Here is an 18,612-nt window from a genome sequence, read left to right as displayed (position 1 = left end):
ATGTCAGGGCTTGACGACACTGCTTTATTCAAAGAGTGGAGGGGTGGGTGTCAGGGCTATATGACAGTGCTTTCCGCAGAGAGTGGTGGGGGTGGGATGTCAGGGCCATATGACACTGCTTTACACAGAATGGAGGAGGTGGGATGTCAGGGCCTGAAAACACAGCTTAACGCAGAGAGTGGAGGGGTGGTGTCAGGGCCATACGACACTTCTTTACACAGAGAGTGGTGGGGGTGGGATGTCAGGGCCATATGACACTGCTTTATACAGAGAGTGGCGGGGGTGGGATGTCAGGGCCTGAAGATACAGCTTAACGCAGAGAGTGGAGGGGTGGGCGTCAGGGCCATACGACACTTCTTTATGCAGAGAGTGGTGGGGGTGGGATGTCATGGTTATACGACAGTGCTTTCCATTGAGAGTGGTGGGGGTGGGATGTTATGGCCATAAGACACTGCTTTATGCAGAGAGTTGAGGGATTGATGTCAGGGCCATACGACAGTGCTCCACTCAGGCCTCTGCTTGAATTTGTACTCCTCCTCTCTCCCTACCTCTACCTCTATGATATTTGCACTTTCTGGAGAGGCGATTTTCTCCACTTCAGTAGCCCGATTGCGTGGAGAGGGCTGTAGAATGTGGCACCGCCTTTCCTGCTCCGTCCATGACAGGCGTGCTGGTCTCTGGAGAGAGAGCACGGTCCATCAGCGTACTCCAATAAAGGCACTGGAAGCAGCTGAAACGCATTGGCGAAGCTCAGCACTGGGCCGCTGGGCACATCTTACCACTGTTTCCGTAGTGTAGTGGTTATCATGTTCGCCTCGCATGCGAAAGGCCCTCGGTTCGAAACCGGGTGGAAACAGACTGGCTTCTTTTGTCGCATACAAATGGGTTGTACAACTTTTAACTAGCAAATGGAAGAGGGCTGAAGTAAGAGACAAGATGTAAATAGGGTTAACTTAAGTCAGTTCTGCCTGAAAATTAGACTTCTAAGCAACAGGGGTTTATGGCAGGAAAGGGGGTTAACTGATAAGGATTCCAGATGCGAGGGGGCATAATCTTAAACTGACCATTTGGCCAGGGTCTCTTAACTGGCCAAATACCACGACCCCCTTACCATAACACCGAATGACGTCTGAAGCAGCAAGGAAGGACTATATAACCTAAAAGTTTGTACCGGCACATCGAACAATACTTCGGTTTTGTTGTTTCTTGTGGGAAACAAGACTTCGGCTTTATTGTTCCTTGTGTCCGTCATGGCAGTGAACAGGTCCTGGTTACAGGATCTCTAAAAAAGGAAATAAAGACTGAAATCAGATCCGACCCACCATGCTGCCACGGTGACGGTGCACTGCCCAGTGAAAGTGGCAGCCTGTCCCTGGACTGTGGGAAACTGGAGCACCTGGAGGAAACCCCCACAGACCAGGGAGAGAACATGCAAACTCCACACAGACAGCACCCACACCCCAGGTCCAGCACTGTGAAGCATGCCCGACGATGCGGAAGGGCTTTTACAAATGAGTGTGTAACTCACACTGGTGCCCAGGATGGCCTGCTACCGGAACGCAACCTAATTTTCTTAATGCAGTTTGTTCGAAGCGGTTTGCAGGAGCTGGAGGTGAGGACTGAGCTGGGGTCCAGTGTGCGAGAGTGACTACTGATGTCGTGTGTGTGTGTGTGTGTGTGTGTGTGTGTGTGTGTGTGTGTGTGTGTGTGTGTGTGTGTCTGGATCATTGTGAGCGCCGTCAGGTTTGTGTATTTGTTTAAACAAGAGGACGTGTCTGTGCGGGTCTGACTCTGTGTGAGGGTGCAGCTCTAACAGTTCGCGCGCGGGCGTGTCTATCTCTCTACACTGCATGAGGGGATAAATCTGCCTCCGAGAACCCGACTTTTCAGAAGAAAAATCTATGAAAAGGCACGGCCTGGCCCTCTTCTCTTGCTCCCGACGTATTACACATTGGGGGATGAAGCTGGTGTCTTCAGCTGTAACCCTAGCTATTTATGCAAACAGCTCTTTTATGAAAAGCAGCTCTAGGCCTAGACAAGAGGAACAGATAAAACAAATCTTAGATTTATGGCTTATTCAAAGCAGACTGAGCGCTGCTATACTGTATGTAGGAGCCAGAGATGAAGAATGAGCTATTTAAGGAAATCAGGAGTGTGAGAGAGGGAGTGTGTGTTTTTCCTCCCAATAGAGAAGGCTTGTGGTTCTTTCTGCTTTTCTGCACAGGCTGCCAACATAAGTACGTGTTGGGTTCTTGGTTTGAATGCTCGAGTTGTCAGGCTGGCGTTTTTTGTTCCTATTGGAGCCCATAATTGTGAACAAGGCGCTTGAGGACGTCTCTGTGCAGGTGTGCGTTTGTAATGACGTGTGTGCGCATCTCTGTAGCGGATGTTTCAGTAAAAAAACGCATTTAAAACATTCAACCTTTTCATGTTCCTAATATTCTTTCATTCTTCACAATAATAACTAAGGTTGCTGCTGGAAGAGGTGTTAGTGGGGCCAGCAGGGGGAACTCTCACCCTGTGGCCCATGTGGGTCCTAATGCCCCAGTATAGTGACGGGGACACTGGAAAAACTGTAAACAGGTGCCGTCCTTCAGATGAGACGTAAAACCGAGGTCCTGACTCTCTGTGGTCATTAAAAATCCCGGGGTGTTTCTCGAAAAGAGTAGGGGTTTTACCCCAGTGTCCTGGCCAAATTTCCCATTGACCCTTACCAATCATGGCCTCCTAATAACCCCCATTTATGAATTGGCTTCATTACTCTGCTCTCCTCCCCACTCATAGCTGGTGTGTGGGGAGCGTTCTGGTGCACTATGGCTGCCGTCCCATCATCCAGGTGGATGCTGCACATTTGTGGTGGTGGAGGGGAGTCCCCATGTCCTGCAAAGCGCTTTGAGTGGAGTGTCCAGAAAAGCACTATATAAGTGTAAGCAATTATTATTCATTATAATGTAATAAGTCCATTATTTCTCACCCCTCCATTGCAAGGCATACACAACACAAACACCAGGAACAATTATCTCAGAAGTGAATTGCAAATGTATTGAGTTGTGATGCAACTGTAACTTGAACCTAACATGACTGTGGCGTGCATTTTTGAAATTGCATTTTCACAGCTGAAATACAAAATGAAGCTGATCGCAGTCCAAACTCAAGGTATTGTTGTAAAACAAAATATTCAACATGTTTCTACCTGTCCCTTTTCAGCTCACTCAGAAGTCCACAGCCTGCAGCCTGGTGCCTCTCTGTCTCCCCCCTCCACACTGCTGGTCCAGTGGAGGTGCTGTTTGATCCTGCACGATCTGTCCGGAATCGTATAGTCTTACTGAGCAGCGCAGGGCTCCCTGGCCCCAGGTACGAACAGTGAGTGTCAGTGCAGAACAGCTCTCTGACACTCCGCTCCCTCACTCCAGCTGATCAGGGCAACTACACAGTGAGGGACCTTAATGGAAGCAGTATCAGCACTGTGATCGTCACTGTGGGTGGTGAGCAGGTCTACAGTAGGATCACTAGAGGGCTCTATATTCTTGACAGAGTGTGTTCTTATATCATCCTCTGTCCTGATTGTCTTTCAGCTCACAGAGACAATGTCACCCTGCAGCCTGAAGCCTCTCTGTCTGTCCCTCTGTTCACTGGAGAGCCAGTGGAGGTGCTGTTTGATCCTGCAGGAGGTGGAAACTGGACCTCAGTGTGTTCTGTCCAGAACAGCACAGCCAGCTGTGTCCCCCAGTACAGTTTTTTTTATTTTTGATGATTAGCCATATGTTGATTACAATATTGTACATAATGTATAATTTGAACTCGATATTTTTCAGGAGTGAATGATTGTATATTTTCAGAATAAATTTCGAAACCAAATTATTGTCCCTCGATCTCTGTCTCTCTCTCGTCCTGCTGTCTGTCTGTCCCTGCCTCTCTGTCTCTCTCTCTTTCAGCCCCGTCTGTCAGTCTGTCTGTCCTTCTCTCTCCTTCCTCTCTCTCTCTCCTTCCGCTCTCTCTCTCGGTTTGTTTGTCCCTCAATCTCAATCTTTCTCTTTGCCTGCTGTCTTTCTGTGCCTTCATCTTTGTGTCTCTCTCTCCTTCCTTTCTGTCTGTCTCTCTGTCTGTCCTGCGTTGTCCCAGCTGGGCCTGTCTCCCCGGCTCTCTGCCTTCAGCTCTGTTCGCCGATGTCCCACCAGCCCGTCTCTCTCTCAGCCTGTCTCTTGACTTGCAGGAGGAAGAGGAGGTGGAGACAGCTCCTCCGGCAGGAGAGAGGAAGAAGGTCAGTGCTGGTCCCACCCTGCCTCCTGTCCTGTCTGTGGTGGAGTTTCGCCATCTTGTCTGTCTTGTCAGCTCTGTCTGTCACTGTCTCTCTCCTCCTCCTCTCTGTGCTGTGGTGTCCAGTCAGTGTGTCTCTCTCCTCCTCTTCTCTGTCCTATGGTGTACAGTGGGTCAGTATTAGTGGGCTACACCCAGGCTCACTCACTGCGAGTGTGATCTCAGCAGAGTCTCTGTACTCTTGGGACACTTGACTCACGTGTCTCTCTCTTTCTCTCCCTGTGCTGTCCCTCTCCTGCCCCCTCTCTCCCTACTCGGACTCCAGCTGGAGGAGGTCCAATCACCACCTCCTGTGAGACAGAAGAAAAAGAAAGTGGGTAATGCTCTGATTCTCTCTTTACTCCTGTCCAGTGTCCAGTCAGTGTGTGTGTATGAACCCCTCTCTCTCTCAGTGCAGTGTTCATGTACTGGAGTGTCCAGTCAGTGTGTGTGTATGAACCCCTCTCTCTCTCAGTGCAGTGTTCATGTCCTGGAGTGTCCAGTCCGACTCTTAACGTGACTCTCCTGTCTCTGCTTCAGAAGTGCTGGTGCGTCTTTTTAAAGTCCCTGAGCTGCATGTCGGTGGAGACAGATGATAAGGACGAGCCGATGGAGGCGGCGGAGACCGTGTGTCAGGAGAGGAAGAGCGAGGGAGAGGAGGAGCAGGCTGCCGGGAAGGACAAGAAGAAGAAGAGGAGGTGCAGGTGAGCAGACAGGGGGACGCCGCCCGGTCGTGTCTGTGATTCAAGAAGGAGTCTCCTCTTGCTGTTTGATGTCATGGTGATGTCCGTGTCTGTGTCCCTCACACCTGCAATAACAATATTCTTTCCAGGTTCCTTTCCTGGTTCTGTGCCAGCTAAGATCGGAGTCGCCTTCCCCACCAAGGACTGGACTGGACTGGACTGGACTGGAGCTGAGGGACCCCAGACTGTGCTGGACCGAAGCTGAGGGACCCCAGTCTGTGCTGGACCGAAGCTGAGGGACCCCAGTCTGTGCTGGGCCAAAGCTGAGGGACCCCAGTCTGTGCTGGACCGAAGCTGAGGGACTCCAGACTGTGCTGGACCAAAGCTGAGGGGCCCCAGACTGGACTGGACTGGAGCTGAGGGGCCCCAGGCTGTGCTGGACCGAAGCTGAGGGACCCCAGACTGGACTGGACCAAAGCTAAGGGACCCCAGACTGTGCTGGACTGTAGCTGAGGGACCCCAGTCTGGACCGAAGCTGAGAGACCCCAGTCTGTGCTGGACCGAAGCTGAGGGACCCCAGTCTGGACTGCACTGGAGCTGAGGGACCCCAGTCTGGACCGAAGCTGAGGGACCCCAGTCTGTGCTGGGCCGAAGCTGAGGGACACCAGTCTGGACTGAAGCTGAGGGACCCCAGTCTGTGCTGGACCGAAGCTGAGGGACCCCAGACTGTGCTGGACCGAAGCTGAGGGACCCCAGACTGGGCTGCACTGGAGCTGAGGGACACCAGACTGGACTGGACTGCACTGGAGCTGAGGGGCCCCATACTGGACTGGACCAGAGCTGAGGGGCCCCAGACTGGACTGGACCGGAGCTGAGGGACCCCAGATCCCAGTCTGGACTGAAGCTGAGGGACCCCAGTCTGGACTGAAGCTGAGGGACCCCAGACCCCAGTCTGGACTGAAGCTGAGGGACCCCAGACTGGACTGTGGAAAGCTTTCACATTATCTCCACCTGAGTCCTCAGATCGTCTGCATGACCTTGTATTATTAAGTATTATTTTAAGGTCCTGTGATGATCGTAAGATGGGGGGGGGGGGGGTGTGTCCCTTGACATTAATCTGTATTGTAATTTTTGTTCTTTTGTTAAGCATCATTAAAATGTTTTTTAAAAAAAGCTTTTGGTTTTTTCCCTCCCCCCCCCGAAACGAACGAACAGAGTCTGTCTTTCTCTTTCATCCCGGAGAGTTTGTGGTTGATGGATTGAGGCCGAGAGCCCTCGTTGTCGGCGTGCCACCAGTTAGCGGGGCTAAAGCAGGGGGGGCATCGTGTCCAATACTCCTTGAAACGAGACAGATTTCAAGCCACCTCCGTCTGAAGAGAAGGAAGTTGACCACGAACTCCAGGGTGTCCTAGGAAGCTCTTTAGCCATCGTTTGCCCAGCAGCCATCTCACCCTGCAGCTCCCAGCTAGCAGCCCCCTCCCCACTGGAGCCCAGCAGGTAGAAGCCTGGTCAGTACCTGGAGGGGAGACTCCTGGGAAAAACTGAGGTTGCTGCTGGGAGAGGTGTGAGTGGGGCCAGCAGGGGGCGCTTTCACCCTGCGGTCTGTGTGGGTCCTGATGCCCCAGTATAGTGACGGGGGACACTGGACTGTAAACAGGCGCCGTCCTTCGGATAAGACGTCAAACCGAGGTCCTGACTCTCTGTGCTCATTAACAATCCCGGGGTGTTTCTGGAGAGGAGTAGGGGTGTTACCCCAGTGTCCTGGCCTGATTCCCCCCCTGGTCTTGACCCATCATGGCCTCCTTATCACCCCCCCTCTCTGAACTGGCTCCATCCCTCTGCTCTCCTCCCCACTGAGAGCTGCTGTGTGCTGAGCGGACTGGAGCATCATCCACGTGGGGGCTGCACACTGGGGGGGCTGGAGGGGATCCCCCTGACCTGGGAAGAGCTCTGAGTGGAGAGTCCAGACGGATTAATTATTATTATTATTATTCGTGCTGCACTGGGCTTCAGTCCTGGTAGTGAGAGGGGGATCTGTGATCAGTACAGATACTTATGACTGTATAATAATACACGATAGAAATGGAAAACAGGGTAGCGCTGTAGTCTCTTCGAAACGTTTTGAACTGCCAGAAGAAGTTTTCACAACCCGGACTCGTGAAGGTACAGGTCTTCTCCCTTCGTCCGGAGTAAGGTGAGAGGTTATCCCCTCGGGGCGCAGTATCCCCGATGCACCCCCCCACCACCACACAAAATGACACACACTTCTGTGACGATTGGGAGACCCCGGTTCGATCAGCCCCTGCGGTGTAGGAAACGACCCGCTGGAGAGAACACGCAGACTCCACACAGAAGGGTCACCTCGGCATTTATTCCAACAGCAAAACACCAGAGAGAAACGGGTCTCCGAAAGATGAGAGCACACCGGGAAAAACACTACGGGGTCATTACAAATGGGAATAGGAGTTCTTTTTTTCTTTTCCGGACGTCAGTTGTATCGTGTCCTGGTGATTTCTCCTGTTTCGAACGGAGTTCAATGTCACGTTTCTACTTTATTAGAGAGAGGCACTGAACTTTGGGGAACGTGACATCCACCCAGTATTACTAGTAGGTTGATAAATATAAATGTTCTTTTTCCCCCCGTATGATACCTCGCGAAATATAACGATGGCCAACTCCTTAAGTCGAAATTTAAACCCTTCTCACGCTACAAGACAGTCCGTCAACATCGCCGCGGCCCGAAGCGCGACCTTCGGTATGACGTTGGCGGAAAAGGGGGTAGGGTAAGTACGTCACAGCCGGGGGAAGCCCCTATCACGTGAGAGGGGTGCTGCGGGCGACGAGCCCCCGGGGGCGAAGAGAAGTTGATTTGCGTGGGGTGTGGAAACACTACACGACCGGGCAAGCGAGCCGTTTTTTTTTTTGTTTTGTTTTTTCAGAACATCAGAACAACCGCAGAGATGACCATCGATCCACTCCGGACGTTTCCTTTTTTGTCCTTTTTGGCCTCCAAAATAAAAAAAAAAACTGGGATCCATCGTGGCGTTGCCAAATTAAAACGTCAACCACTTTTCGGGCTTTCGTGCTGTCCATGATGAAACCGTCATGGTTGTGTAAGGATACGTTACGTCACAGACCGGCGGCGCTCGGACGTGAGGAGTGTCGTTACGTTTTTGAAACGGGCACGTCAGACAAGATCTCTGACAAGATCTCTGAAAAACCCAAACCTGTAAGATTCAATTTCAATTCAGTTTTTTTTATATAGCGCCTTTCACAACAAGAATGCCCCAAGGCCCCGAACAAAGGAGTTGTTCCACACCCCCGCCACCCTCTGTGTACAGTAGAGCCCCCTGTACTGACTGGAGGAGCTCACCCAGCTGTGTCTGGAGAGAAGCCGGGGTATCGGCTTCAACCACAGGGCTGGGCGGCTTGTTCCCCACCCCCATCCCCTTCTGTGTACAGAAGAGCCTCCTGTCCTGACTCCAGTAGGAAATGTGACCTGGAGGCAACACACCGGCTTCTTTTAACAGATCACCTCGGGAATCGGGAACAACGGAGCTGTGTGTGGCCGTCTGTACGGAGGGGTTCAGCGCGGGGGGGCTCCGGGCTCGGGTCTGGACCCGGGGGGGGGGGGGGGGGCTGTCTGTGTGGAGTCTGCATGTTCTCCCTGTGTTCTTCGGGTCCAAAGACAGGCTTTTGGGCTAATTGGCTTCTGGGAAAACTGGCCCTGGTGTGTGTGTGTCCTATGATGGAGTGCTGTCCTGTCCAGGGTGTGTGAGTGAATGTGTGTTTGTCATGTGATGGACTGGTTCCTGTCCAGGGTGTGTGAGTGTGTGTGTCTGAGTGTCCTGTGAGGGACTGGTGTCCTATCCAGGTTGTGTGTGTGTCCTGTGAGGGACTGGTGTCCTGTTCAGGGTGTGTGAGTGTGTGTGTGTATCCTGTGAGTGACTGGTGTCCTATCTAGGGTGTGTGTATGTCCTGTGATGGACTGGTGTCCTGTCCAGGGTGTGTGAGTGAGTGTGTGTGTGTCCTGTGATGGACTGGTGTCCTGTCCAGGGTGTGTGAGTGTGTGTGTCTGTGTGTCCTGTGATGGACAGATGGTACCAAGCCTGGACACCCATGAGACACTGGCTTCCTCAGAAGACTCTCACGGAGGGCACACTGTCCCTAACCCGGGTCCAGAAGAAACTACAGTGATCTATAATTCCTGCGCCTCGGAAGGGTTTATGACGTCTATGTCCGGCGCCCGCGCCCGTGGACTGGCGGTTTGGCGTCGCGCTCCGCAGCTCGAGCTTCGGTGCGAGGCAGGGCGGGAGGGAGCCGATGTGGCCTCGGCGCCATCTTTGCTGGTGAGTCAATTGTGACCGTTGCGGTACAATAAACCATCAATAAACCTTTTCCCACCCCGTCCAGTATCTCTGTCGCGGCCCACGTCCCTTACAATCGACAAACTATAAAAAAAACAGTAGCCCTTCGCAACATTACACGCCATTTTTTTTATTTTAAACGTCCGCTAGATACGCAGGTGGTTCGATACCTGTCTTATCCTCGCCGGCGTCTTTATACCGGCAAGTGAATTTTATTTGGGGTCCCTCAGAATTGTGACAGAAATGTCAGTGAACCACAATAAAAAACGAAACTTTTTTTTTAAAGGCGGTGAATGGATTTTTTGAGTAACCGTGTAGCGACTAACGTAAGGAAAAAAAGTTGTCTTTCCCTACGAAGACGTTTTGGTACAGGACTTTCTTTAAATATCAGTTGTGCATAGCGTTTTACAAAAAGTTGATGATGATCTTGGAGATAATTGCAAAGGAAAATTGAGATAACTACCAAAACATTACGTGTGAAACGACAGGACAGAACTTTGAACCCACAAAGAAACAAAGGTATGAAATATTGCCTCGTCATGGGGGGTTGATAATTGTAGTAAGTGTTCCTAATTTTCGTAAAGAAATGTATATTATGGGAGTCACACGTGAGATTTAGTGTATATACGTTTCATATTGTGCATATATACGGGGTTAAAAAGTGGAATGAGTATGATTATAAACTCGTGTGTCCTATAATCAGATAATTTTTGAACAAGCTTTGATTAGACAGGTGAAAAACAACATCAGATCCTTTATTTTAATATATTCTCACGTCTGAATATCAGCTTCTCCCCTCTGGCCAACATTTCAGGGCTCCCAGGTGTAGATCCCAAATTGAAACAAATATTAATTTGTTACCCAGTTAAACAGTTAATAGAAGTGAGTGACCAGGGTAAATAAAGGTGGGTCAGTGTAAACTGTTTATTCTGGACCAGACTTCGTCATGTGTGATATGTCATGACTTCTTATATGAAGTTTTATCTTTATATTTAGTTCTACATGTGTAATAGATGCGATGTGTGTCCATAAAAAGGTTTCTCCAGGGGAAAATCAAGTTCGTTTTAAAACCGTGTTTCCTTTTTAGGGTAGGTTTGCATTCCAAGTGTGGGGTTTTTGCCTTTTTGTATTTCTGCTGAGACAAGTTGCCTTTCTTATACGCGGAGGGATCTGCTCGTGAGATGTCCGCTTGGTCCATTTCTGAGCTCAGTATAAGGTGTAGAAAGCATGACTGTCATCATAACCCGCATCTCACCCAGGTGTGGAATAATGTTGTGACTATTGCTTCAGCAATAACATGCTGATTGCATGTTTCTAGATGGGAATAACAGAGATCTCAACTACTGAGGGGCCTTATTAATAAAGTCTCCACAGCCGAAGCGCTGTGTCTCTTTTCAGCTGGCGATAAACCTTTCCTCGATCCTTTGCGGACTTGTTAAACTGTTCCTGATCAGAATAAAAAACGCTCACGCTAATACACAAGCACCCGTGTCTCGCCAAAGCTGACAAATAAACAGACGGACAAGCCGCACTGCACGTGTGAACAGGGGAATGAGCGAGCGCGCGGGGATAGGGCGCCTCCTGCGCTTAAAAGCTTACAGCACCTGGTATTCCCAGGCGGTCTGCCATCCAAGTACTAACCAGGCCCATCCCTGTTTAGCTTCCGAGATCAGACGAGATCAGGCGTGCTCAAGTGGGTGTGGCCGTAAGCGAGAGCAAGGCTCGCTGGCACCCTTCTTATTGAGAGGACAGCTCCGTCACCTCTTTTACGACGCTGCTTTTTTTCTCTTGCGTTTTTCTCTTCTTCCCACGTTCTCTCTCTTCACTGCCTTCGTCCCCGCTCTATTTCACTTCAGCCTTTCACTCTTGTTTCCTTCCAATGAGGACGGAGCTGTGGGAGAAAGGGCGCTATAGAGGATCGCTGTGGAGAGCTGCTGCTGTGCTTTGACATCTGAGCTCTGTGGAAAACGATCTCAATACAATTCTGAAAAACGCGACTCTCCGAACGCCAGCCGAACAAGTCTCCACAGCCGAAGCGCTGTGTCTCTTTTCAGCTGGCGATAAACCTTTCCTCGATCCTTTGCAGACTTGTAAAACTGTTCCTGATCAGAATAAAAAACGCTCACGCTAATACACAAGCACCCGTGTCTCGCCAAAGCTGACAAATAAACAGACGGGCAAGCCGCACTGCACGTGTGAACAGGGGAATGAGCGAGCTAGCGGGGATAGGGCGCCTCCTGCACTTAAAAGCTTACAGCACCTGGTATTCCCAGGCGGTCTCCCATCCAAGTACTAACCAGGCCCATCCCTGTTTAGCTTCCGAGATCAGACGAGATCAGGCGTGCTCAAGGGGGTGTGGCCGTAAACGAGAGCAAGGCTCGCTGGCACCCTTCTTATTGAGAGGACAGCTCCGTCACCTCTTTTACGACGCTGCTTTTTTTCCCTTGCGTTTTTCTCTTCTTCCCACGTTCTCTCTCTTCACTGCCTTCGTCCCCGCTCTATTTCACTTCAACCTTTCACTCTTGCTTCCTTCCAATGAGGACGGAGCTGCGGGAGAAAGGGCGCTATAGAGGATCGCTGTGGAGAGCTGCTGCTGTGCTTTGACATCTGAGCTCTGTGGAAAACGATCTCAATACAATTCTGAAAAACGCGACTCTCCGAACGCCAGCCGAACAAGTCTCCACAGCCGAAGCGCTGTGTCTCTTTTCAGCTGGCGATAAACCTTTCCTCGATCCTTTGCGGACTTGTAAAACTGTTCCTGATCAGAATAAAAAACGCTCACGCTAATACACAAGCACCCGTGTCTCGCCAAAGCTGACAAATAAACAGACGGACAAGCCGCACTGCACGTGTGAACGGGAATGAGCGAGCGAGCGGGGATAGGGCGCCTCCTGCGCTTAAAAGCTTACAGCACCTGGTATTCCCAGGCGGTCTGCCATCCAAGTACTAACCAGGCCCATCCCTGTTTAGCTTCCGAGATCAGACGAGATCAGGCGTGCTCAAGTGGGTGTGGCCGTAAGCGAGAGCAAGGCTCGCTGGCACCCTTCTTATTGAGAGGACAGCTCCGTCACCTCTTTTACGACGCTGCTTTTTTTCTCTTGCGTTTTTCTCTTCTTCCCACGTTCTCTCTCTTCACTGCCTCCGTCCCCGCTCTATTTCACTTCAGCCTTTCACTCTTGCTTCCTTCCAATGAGGACGGAGCTGCGGGAGAAAGGGCGCTATAGAGGATCGCTGTGGAGAGCTGCTGCTGTGCTTTGACATCTGAGCTCTGTGGAAAACGATCTCAATACAATTCTGAAAAACGCGACTCTCCGAACGCCAGCCGAACAAGTCTCCACAGCCGAAGCGCTGTGTCTCTTTTCAGCTGGCGATAAACCTTTCCTCGATCCTTTGCGGACTTGTTAAACTGTTCCTGATCAGAATAAAAAACGCTCACGCTAATACACAAGCACCCGTGTCTCGCCAAAGCTGACAAATAAACAGACGGACAAGCCGCACTGCACGTGTGAACAGGGGAATGAGCGAGCGAGCGGGGATAGGGCGCCTCCTGCGCTTAAAAGCTTACAGCACCTGGTATTCCCAGGCGGTCTCCCATCCAAGTACTAACCAGGCCCATCCCTGTTTAGCTTCCGAGATCAGACGAGATCAGGCGTGCTCAAGGGGGGTGTGGCCGTAAGCAAGAGCAAGGCTCGCTGGCACCCTTCTTATTGAGAGGACAGCTCCGTCACCTCTTTTACGACGCTGCTTTTTTTCTCTTGCGTTTTTCTCTTCTTCCCACGTTCTCTCTCTTCACTGCCTTTGTCCCCGCTCTATTTCACTTCAGCCTTTCACTCTTGCTTCCTTCCAATGAGGACGGAGCTGCGGGAGAAAGGGCGCTATAGAGGATCGCTGTGGAGAGCTGCTGCTGTGCTTTGACATCTGAGCTCTGTGGAAAACGATCTCAATACAATTCTGAAAAACGCGACTCTCCGAACGCCAGCCGAACAAGTCTCCACAGCCGAAGCGCTGTGTCTCTTTTCAGCTGGCGATAAACCTTTCCTCGATCCTTTGCGGACTTGTAAAACTGTTCCTGATCAGAATAAAAAACGCTCACGCTAATACACAAGCACCCGTGTCTCGCCAAAGCTGACAAATAAACAGACGGACAAGCCGCACTGCACGTGTGAACAGGGGAATGAGCGAGCGAGCGGGGATAGGGCGCCTCCTGCGCTTAAAAGCTTACAGCACCTGGTATTCCCAGGCGGTCTCCCATCCAAGTACTAACCAGGCCCATCCCTGTTTAGCTTCCGAGATCAGACGAGATCAGGCGTGCTCAAGGGGGTGTGGCCGTAAGCGAGAGCAAGGCTCGCTGGCACCCTTCTTATTGAGAGGACAGCTCCGTCACCTCTTTTACGACGCTGCTTTTTTTCCCTTGCGTTTTTCTCTTCTTCCCACGTTCTCTCTCTTCACTGCCTTCGTCCCCGCTCTATTTCACTTCAGCCTTTCACTCTTGCTTCCTTCCAATGAGGACGGAGCTGCGGGAGAAAGGGCGCTATAGAGGATCGCTGTGGAGAGCTGCTGCTGTGCTTTGACATCTGAGCTCTGAGGAAAACGATCTCAATACAATTCTGAAAAACGCGACTCTCCGAACGCCAGCCGAACAAGTCTCCACAGCCGAAGCGCTGTGTCTCTTTTCAGCTGGCGATAAACCTTTCCTCGATCCTTTGCGGACTTGTAAAACTGTTCCTGATCAGAATAAAAAACGCTCACGCTAATACACAAGCACCCGTGTCTCGCCAAAGCTGACAAACAGACGGACAAGCCGCACTGCACGTGTGAACAGGGGAATGAGCGAGCGAGCGGGGATAGGGCGCCTCCTGCGCTTAAAAGCTTACAGCACCTGGTATTCCCAGGCGGTCTCCCATCCAAGTACTAACCAGGCTCATCCCTGTTTAGCTTCCGAGATCAGACGAGATCAGGCGTGCTCAAGGGGGTGTGGCCGTAAGCGAGAGCAAGGCTCGCTGGCACCCTTCTTATTGAGAGGACAGCTCCGTCACCTCTTTTACGACGCTGCTTTTTTTCCCTTGCGTTTTTCTCTTCTTCCCACGTTCTCTCTCTTCACTGCCTTCGTCCCCGCTCTATTTCACTTCAGCCTTTCACTCTTGCTTCCTTCCAATGAGGACGGAGCTGCGGGAGAAAGGGCGGTATAGAGGATCGCTGTGGAGAGCTGATGCTGTGCTTTGACATCTGAGCTCTGTGGAAAACGATCTCAATACAATTCTGAAAAACGCGACTCTCCGAACGCCAGCCGAACAAGTCTCCACAGCCGAAGCGCTGTGTCTCTTTTCAGCTGGCGATAAACCTTTCCTCGATTCTTTGCGGACTTGTTAAACTGTTCCTGATCAGGATAAAAAACGCTCACGCTAATACACAAGCACACGTGTCTCGCCAAAGCTGACAAATAAACAGACGGACAAGCCGCACTGCACGTGTGAACAGGGGAATGAGCGAGCGAGCGGGGATAGGGCGCCTCCTGCGCTTAAAAGCTTACAGCACCTGGTATTCCCAGGCGGTCTCCCATCCAAGTACTAACCAGGCCCATCCCTGTTTAGCTTCCGAGATCAGACGAGATCAGGCGTGCTCAAGGGGGGTGTGGCCGTAAGCGAGAGCAAGGCTCGCTGGCACCCTTCTTATTGAGAGGACAGCTCCGTCACCTCTTTTCCGACGCTGCTTTTTTTCTCTTGCGTTTTTCTCTTCTTCCCACGTTCTCTCTCTTCACTGCCTTTGTCCCCGCTCTATTTCACTTCAGCCTTTCACTCTTGCTTCCTTCCAATGAGGACGGAGCTGCGGGAGAAAGGGCGCTATAGAGGATCGCTGTGGAGAGCTGCTGCTGTGCTTTGACATCTGAGCTCTGTGGAAAACGATCTCAATACAATTCTGAAAAACGCGACTCTCCGAACGCCAGCCGAACAAGTCTCCACAGCCGAAGCGCTGTGTCTCTTTTCAGCTGGCGATAAACCTTTCCTCGATCCTTTGCGGACTTGTAAAACTGTTCCTGATCAGAATAAAAAACGCTCACGCTAATACACAAGCACCCGTGTCTCGCCAAAGCTGACAAATAAACAGACGGACAAGCCGCACTGCACGTGTGAACAGGGGAATGAGCGAGCGAGCGGGGATAGGGCGCCTCCTGCGCTTAAAAGCTTACAGCACCTGGTATTCCCAGGCGGTCTCCCATCCAAGTACTAACCAGGCCCATCCCTGTTTAGCTTCCGAGATCAGACGAGATCAGGCGTGCTCAAGGGGGTGTGGCCGTAAACGAGAGCAAGGCTCGCTGGCACCCTTCTTATTAAGAGGACAGCTCCGTCACCTCTTTTACGACGCTGCTTTTTTTCCCTTGCGTTTTTCTCTTCTTCCCACGTTCTCTCTCTTCACTGCCTTCGTCCCCGCTCTATTTCACTTCAGCCTTTCACTCTTGCTTCCTTCCAATGAGGACGGAGCTGCGGGAGAAAGGGCGCTATAGAGGATCGCTGTGGAGAGCTGCTGCTGTGCTTTGACATCTGAGCTCTGAGGATAACGATCTCAATACAATTCTGAAAAACGCGACTCTCCGAACGCCAGCCGAACAAGTCTCCACAGCCGAAGCGCTGTGTCTCTTTTCAGCTGGCGATAAACCTTTCCTCGATCCTTTGCGGACTTGTTAAACTGTTCCTGATCAGAATAAAAAACGCTCACGCTAATACACAAGCACCCGTGTCTCGCCAAAGCTGACAAATAAACAGACGGACAAGCCGCACTGCACGTGTGAACAGGGGAATGAGCCAGCGAGCGGGGATAGGGCGCCTCCTGCGCTTAAAAGCTTACAGCACCTGGTATTCCCAGGCGGTCTCCCATCCAAGTACTAACCAGGCCCATCCCTGTTTAGCTTCCGACATCAGACGAGATCAGGCGTGCTCAAGGGGGTGTGGCCTTAAGCGAGAGCAAGGCTCGCTGGCACCCTTCTTATTGAGAGGACAGCTCCGTCACCTCTTTTACGACGCTGCTTTTTTCCCTTGCGTTTTTCTCTTCTTTCCACGTTCTCTCTCTTCACTGCCTTCGTCCCCGCTCTATTTCACTTCAGCCTTTCACTCTTGCTTCCTTCCAATGAGGACGGAGCTGCGGGAGAAAGGGCGCTATAGAGGATCGCTGTGGAGAGCTGCTGCTGTGCTTTGACATCTGAGCTCTGTGGAAAACGATCTCAATACAATTCTGAAAAACGCGACTCTCCGAACGCCAGCCGAACAAGTCTCCACAGCCGAAGCGCTGTGTCTCTTTTCAGCTGGCGATAAACCTTTCCTCGATCCTTTGCGGACTTGTAAAACTGTTCCTGATCAGAATAAAAAACGCTCACGCTAATACACAAGCACCCGTGTCTCGCCAAAGCTGACAAATAAACAGACGGACAAGCCGCACTGCACGTGTGAACAGGGGAATGAGCGAGCGAGCGGGGATAGGGCGCCTCCTGCGCTTAAAAGCTTACAGCACCTGGTATTCCCAGGCGGTCTCCCATCCAAGTACTAACCAGGCCCATCCCTGTTTAGCTTCCGAGATCAGACGAGATCAGGCGTGCTCAAGGGGGTGTGGCCATAAGCAAGAGCAAGGCTCGCTGGCACCCTTCTTATTGAGAGGACAGCTCTGTCACCTCTTTTACGACGCTGCTTTTTTTCCCTTGCGTTTTTCTCTTCTTCCCACGTTCTCTCTCTTCACTGCCTTCGTCCCCGCTCTATTTCACTTCAGCCTTTCACTCTTGCTTATTTCCAATGAGGACGGAGCTGCGGGAGAAAGGGCGCTATAGAGGATCGCTGTGGAGAGCTGCTGCTGTGCTTTGACATCTGAGCTCTGTGGAAAACGATCTCAATACAATTCTGAAAAACGCGACTCTCCGAACGCCAGCCGAACAAGTCTCCACAGCCGAAGCGCTGTGTCTCTTTTCAGCTGGCGATAAACCTTTCCTCGATCCTTTGCGGACTTGTAAAACTGTTCCTGATCAGAATAAAAAACGCTCACGCTTATACACAAGCACCCGTGTCTCGCCAAAGCTGACAAATAAACAGACGGACAAGCCGCACTGCACGTGTGAACAGGGGAATGAGCGAGCGAGCGGGGATAGGGCGCCTCCTGCGCTTAAAAGCTTACAGCACCTGGTATTCCCAGGCGGTCTCCCATCCAAGTACTAACCAGGCCCATCCCTGTTTAGCTTCCGAGATCAGACGAGATCAGGCGTGCTCAAGGGGGTGTGGCCGTAAGCGAGAGCAAGGCTCGCTGGCACCCTTCTTATTCAGAGGACAGCTCCGTCACCTCTTTTACGACGCTGCTTTTTTTCCCTTGCGTTTTTCTCTTCTTCCCACGTTCTCTCTCTTCACTGCCTTCGTCCCCGCTCTATTTCACTTCAGCCTTTCACTCTTGCTTCCTTCCAATGAGGACGGAGCTGCGGGAGAAAGGGCGCTATAGAGGATCGCTGTGGAGAGCTGCTGCTGTGCTTTGACATCTGAGCTCTGAGGAAAACGATCTCAATACAATTCTGAAAAACGCGACTCTCCGAACGCCAGCCGAACAAGTCTCCACAGCCGAAGCGCTGTGTCTCTTTTCAGCTGGCGATAAACCTTTCCTCGATCCTTTGCGGACTTGTTAAACTGTTCCTGATCAGAATAAAAAACGCTCACGCTAATACACAAGCACCCGTGTCTCGCCAAAGCTGACAAATAAACAGACGGACAAGCCGCACTGCACGTGTGAACAGGGGAATGAGCCAGCGAGCGGGGATAGGGCGCCTCCTGCGCTTAAAAGCTTACAGCACCTGGTATTCCCAGGCGGTCTCCCATCCAAGTACTAACCAGGCCCATCCCTGTTTAGCTTCCGACATCAGACGAGATCAGGCGTGCTCAAGGGGGTGTGGCCTTAAGCGAGAGCAAGGCTCGCTGGCACCCTTCTTATTGAGAGGACAGCTCCGTCACCCCTTTTACGACGCTGCTTTTTTCCCTTGCGTTTTTCTCTTCTTTCCACGTTCTCTCTCTTCACTGCCTTCGTCCCCGCTCTATTTCACTTCAGCCTTTCACTCTTGCTTCCTTCCAATGAGGACGGAGCTGCGGGAGAAAGGGCGCTATAGAGGATCGCTGTGGAGAGCTGCTGCTGTGCTTTGACATCTGAGCTCTGTGGAAAACGATCTCAATACAATTCTGAAAAACGCGATTCCCCGAACGCCAGCCGAACAAGTCTCCACAGCCGAAGCGCTGTCTCTCTTTTCAGCT

At 51.4% G+C, this 18,612-nt stretch overlaps 9 non-coding genes and 4 pseudogenes across 9 annotated transcripts; 1 reads left to right on the top strand and 12 right to left on the bottom strand.

Moving 5' to 3' along the window:
• Positions 1-783: 783 nt before the first annotated feature.
• On the top strand, positions 784-856 carry trnaa-cgc (transfer RNA alanine (anticodon CGC)). Its single transcript has one exon. It is a non-coding gene; the product is annotated as a tRNA-Ala (tRNA).
• A 10,082-nt stretch (positions 857-10,938) lies between these two features.
• Positions 10,939-11,057, bottom strand: LOC138218059 (5S ribosomal RNA; annotated as a pseudogene).
• Positions 11,058-11,594: 537 nt separating this feature from the next.
• Positions 11,595-11,713, bottom strand: LOC138245068 (5S ribosomal RNA). Its single transcript, XR_011193684.1, has one exon. It is a non-coding gene; the product is annotated as a 5S ribosomal RNA (ribosomal RNA).
• Positions 11,714-12,248: 535 nt separating this feature from the next.
• LOC138218058 (5S ribosomal RNA) lies at positions 12,249-12,367 on the bottom strand (annotated as a pseudogene).
• A 537-nt stretch (positions 12,368-12,904) lies between these two features.
• On the bottom strand, positions 12,905-13,024 carry LOC138216316 (5S ribosomal RNA). Its single transcript, XR_011180027.1, has one exon. It is a non-coding gene; the product is annotated as a 5S ribosomal RNA (ribosomal RNA).
• A 537-nt stretch (positions 13,025-13,561) lies between these two features.
• On the bottom strand, positions 13,562-13,680 carry LOC138244079 (5S ribosomal RNA). Its single transcript, XR_011192693.1, has one exon. It is a non-coding gene; the product is annotated as a 5S ribosomal RNA (ribosomal RNA).
• Positions 13,681-14,213: 533 nt separating this feature from the next.
• LOC138217162 (5S ribosomal RNA) lies at positions 14,214-14,332 on the bottom strand. Its single transcript, XR_011180874.1, has one exon. It is a non-coding gene; the product is annotated as a 5S ribosomal RNA (ribosomal RNA).
• Positions 14,333-14,869: 537 nt separating this feature from the next.
• LOC138216315 (5S ribosomal RNA) lies at positions 14,870-14,989 on the bottom strand. Its single transcript, XR_011180026.1, has one exon. It is a non-coding gene; the product is annotated as a 5S ribosomal RNA (ribosomal RNA).
• Positions 14,990-15,526: 537 nt separating this feature from the next.
• LOC138245067 (5S ribosomal RNA) lies at positions 15,527-15,645 on the bottom strand. Its single transcript, XR_011193683.1, has one exon. It is a non-coding gene; the product is annotated as a 5S ribosomal RNA (ribosomal RNA).
• A 537-nt stretch (positions 15,646-16,182) lies between these two features.
• On the bottom strand, positions 16,183-16,301 carry LOC138218508 (5S ribosomal RNA; annotated as a pseudogene).
• Positions 16,302-16,837: 536 nt separating this feature from the next.
• On the bottom strand, positions 16,838-16,956 carry LOC138245158 (5S ribosomal RNA). The gene has a single exon (XR_011193772.1). It is a non-coding gene; the product is annotated as a 5S ribosomal RNA (ribosomal RNA).
• Positions 16,957-17,493: 537 nt separating this feature from the next.
• Positions 17,494-17,612, bottom strand: LOC138244078 (5S ribosomal RNA). Its single transcript, XR_011192692.1, has one exon. It is a non-coding gene; the product is annotated as a 5S ribosomal RNA (ribosomal RNA).
• Positions 17,613-18,149: 537 nt separating this feature from the next.
• LOC138218507 (5S ribosomal RNA) lies at positions 18,150-18,268 on the bottom strand (annotated as a pseudogene).
• Positions 18,269-18,612: the final 344 nt, after the last annotated feature.

This window comes from Lepisosteus oculatus, chromosome 14, assembly GCF_040954835.1.
Source record: "Lepisosteus oculatus isolate fLepOcu1 chromosome 14, fLepOcu1.hap2, whole genome shotgun sequence".
Classification (NCBI taxonomy): domain Eukaryota; kingdom Metazoa; phylum Chordata; class Actinopteri; order Semionotiformes; family Lepisosteidae; genus Lepisosteus; species Lepisosteus oculatus.
Note: the sequence above shows the minus strand (reverse complement) of the source record. Positions and strands in the feature narration are given on the sequence as shown.